The sequence below is a fragment of the Limulus polyphemus genome, unplaced genomic scaffold (assembly GCF_000517525.1).
Source record: "Limulus polyphemus unplaced genomic scaffold, Limulus_polyphemus-2.1.2 Scaffold517, whole genome shotgun sequence".
Taxonomy (NCBI): Eukaryota; Metazoa; Arthropoda; class Merostomata; order Xiphosura; family Limulidae; genus Limulus; species Limulus polyphemus.
Window position 1 is genome coordinate 24917 of NW_013666127.1, and position 4110 is coordinate 29026.

The following is a 4110-nucleotide window of genomic DNA, read 5'->3' on the forward strand; positions in this document are numbered from 1 at the left end:
GCAAGACTAAACTTTGAGAAAAGGAAATTTACCCTAAAGTGCTACTGGAAGTGCGAGAACGTTTTATTATGGGAATACCTCAAAGATAAAGTTTCTAGCACAAAATCTGCAGCAATCAATGAGTTGAAAGAGAACGTGCCAAAATACCAAGTGAAATGATTCGTGATGTTTGCAATTCCATCTCTCATCGTTATCAGCAGTGCCTGGACCAGTGCCTGTATATGCTGAACGATCAGTCTGAGAAAAAACTCACTAAAAACAAAAAAAATGTTTCTTTTGTGACGGAATTTTATGAAAATAACACATAAAGAGTGGAACTTGATTAAGTTTATATTTGTTATATATGTGTTATATATATATTATATACATACATGATTTTATTCTGCCATGTCAAATAAACTGATTTTAATTGAATTTAATATCAACCCTTTTTTACGTCTTACAGAAATCACAACTATAAAAAAACACTCACTTCTGTAGCGGTCTTTTCTTGTGTTAAGTAAAATGACAAGGAATGGTGGCATCCAGTGAAAACTATCCTGCGTCCGCTTAGCGAACCTGAGCACTTTATTGTGCTGGAGACACATTGCATCGAAACCCAAGCATTTTGGCCAACAATATATTGCAGTCATTTTCTTTTGCTTAAAAACAAATGCAATTTTCCTTGTTGAAGTAGCACATAGATTGACAAAATATGGTTGTAAATGGCCCAAAAGACACTTGTAGTGCATATATGCTATAATCGGAGACACTGAGTTGACTGCAAATTTATATTTATTCATCTCTATTTTTGAGGAAGTTTACAGTTGAAGAGTTTTAACGAGCATTTGCCCGTTAAACAATAATAGTAAAGACAAAATAAAAAACCGAGTAGATCAGCGATAAACTTGAGTGCTTATAACGCTAAAAGTCAGATTTTGACATCCGTGGTAGTCAAAGCACAGATACTCCATTATGTAGTTTTGTACTTACAAAAATATTTAGGTTACTTTTGGAAACAAATTGGGTATAAGTGTATTTTTCCGCTTCTCTAATTGCGTCTACATGTTTTCAGATGATGACATTGTTATTTTCTTTCCCACTTTTTAATTTCATGCAAACAGAAAATATCATGCCTAAAGTCACTTTTCACCAACATGATGGCTGAAACCCGTGGTAGCCTGATACTAATAACTCAGGGCTGAATGTTTGTCAATGAATAACTGAGATTAACAAACAAATGCAACCATGAAAAGATTCAATATCTAATTACCACAATATTTATCTATTATGGAAATAAACCCTCTAATTAAACTATACTAAATAGGTAACTGTAATCACAGACTTCAATGGTTTAAAACAAACAGAATTATGCATACACGTTTGTTATATTATATGCGTTTCTACCTTTTATAATGATATAAGATTTTTAAAAAATTTTTCAGGTATTAGGTTTCCATACTGTCATAGTGGCAACACGTAGTCCAGAATGAATTGAGTTTATAGTATTTCAGTGTAATCTTCTTTCTTTGTGCTCTAGTAGCTGACACATTATCTGCCCACGTGATATTGCAATAGTACAAGTAGGATCCAGTTTTAAGGATTAATATTGTGATATTTGTTTGCTGGCCGATGATGACGTTGCTAAAAGCCACAGGCGACCAATGCTATGGAAATATAAAGACCACGAGGAGACGCTGTATACTGGATAAATATAAATTGTAGGGTTATACCTTGATCCAATACGCCCAAACGCATTTTTTTTATTATCTGAAATTTGAGCGCATTTTCTTTATTCAATTGGCGATTGAACAGGAAAACCTGTTTTCTGTAAAACGACGGTTTTTAGTTTTTAAAGTACTAAATCTTGCGGAAGAGATAGTTAAAAGCTAAAGAATATCCTAGTAGGATCAACTGTCTTGTTGCTTGAACGGGTACACTTGCTGTGTTTTCATTTATTTGTTTTATTTTTGTGAATTTTGTCCAATCTTAAAGCAGCTTCAGATTAAGTTATCTACACAATATACACTCATTATTTCTTGTTTGAATCTTGAAACTTGTAGGGAAATTAGTTTCGACCCAAGAATCAAATTTTAGTTACAATCAGTGTTCTGTGTTATTATACATCAGACGATTGTTTGTTTGTTTTGGAATTTCGCGCAAAGCTACACGAGGGCTATCTGCGCTAGCCGTCCCTAATTTAGCAGTGTAAGACTAGAGGGAAGGCAGCTAGTCATCACCACCCATCGCCAACTCTTGGGCTACTCTTTTACCAACGAATAGTGGGATTGACCGTCACATTATAACGCCCCCACGGCTGAAAGGGCGAGCATGTTTGGTGAGATGCGGATTCGAACCCGCGACCCTCAGATTGTGAGTCGAGCGCCTTATCCACCTGGCCATGCCGGGCGTACATCAGACGAATCGAAATATATTAGTTCTTGTTTTTATTATGTTCAAATATTCTTTGACAATAGATGAGGTTGATTATTAAGTTGATGCCATTGACTGCTATGTGGCTAATGAACAGAGATCAGTAGGATATTGTTACGTCTTCGTTTGTTAATTGATTTTTCCGTAACTTCGTTCCGACGAAACTTGCGACACAAGTTCTTTACTTAGTAAAACTGGTTTATTCTTTCCGAATATAACTTTACCGATACACTCAACATCAACAATCGCGCTATAACAACGAACGTCAATAATACTTCTGACTGCAGTTCAATTACTCACTATCTATACACACATTACCTTATCCTCGCGTCACGTTGTCCCCTCTTATATATACCCGCCTACCCTATCTAGTAAATACTAGAGCATTCATGAAAAAACAAGATAGTTCTAGAAAATAGAGGGCGCCACACCAGTCACGTGACCTCGATGACGCAACAGTATTATAACTGAGTAGAAACTATGCAAGAATTGTATGCTAACTTAATTGTATTAGACATATACAAAAGTTAGTTTAATTTTGGCAGTCTGCAACGAAACATACTGTTTTTCTATTGTTTTTTCTTCTTCTTTCAAACACTTTTTAATCTGTCACTGTTCCTTCATTTCTCGGTGGTTTGACTTGAAACTTTGTAGGGTTATACCTTGATCCAATACGCCCAAATGTATTTTTTTATTATTTTGGTCTCTTTAAGGATATTGTGGGATCAAATGTCAAACACCCCAAAAGTGTATATTTTGGAATTCCATGCGGTCATACTTAGAACAATCAAGATAAAAATGGGCACTAATATAAATTTTCATATGCTCAACACATTTAAATATAAAAAAAGTTGGATCTGCCCATTTTGAATCTTTTTATTGGGTCAGAGCTCACAAAAAAAGCATAATTTTGAAGTTTTGGTTCAATTACTTTGCTGTATTTTGACCAGTTTACTGGGGATTTGGTACAAAGATACTTTTCTACAGGCCACACATATTGATAGACAAAAATAGTGGATATACCCATTTTTATTAATTATAGGGGGTCAAGATGCCCACAAAAAGCATAATGTTAGGGTTTTTGACAATTAATCCGACGTATTTCGCCCAATTTACTTGGTATTTAGTACAAATATATATGTTTTTACAGGTCCCATACCTACACCTACAAAATTGGGATATGCCCATTTTTGGTCATTTTAGAAGGAGTAAAAAGGTTAAATATGCTCATAATATTAGGGGTTTTGATCAATTACTTAGCCTTCTTGTGACCAATTTACATGGAAGGTGGTACAAAGATACATTTGCACGATAAATACACACTGACAACCAACAAATTGGACTTATTTATTTGTAGTAGTTATAGGGGAGTCAAGATGCTACAAAAAGCACAATTTTAGGGATTTTTTGACAATTACTCTTCCGCATTTTGACCAATTTACATGTGATTTGGTACAAAGATATCTTGTCGCAGATCACAAACAAAGATATAGATAACTTTTTTACAAAAGTAATGGTTAAACTTAACTATTTATGTAGATGTTTTAAAATATAATATTAGCAGAACAATTATGTAGATTAAATTATAAAGTTAAACATGAAATTTATATCATTGTATCGAACAAAATGAGAGGGTGAAAGTGTTGTAAATCAATACTTCAAAAATAAGGTCTAACCTTGTGTCTATTCTGCCGGGCC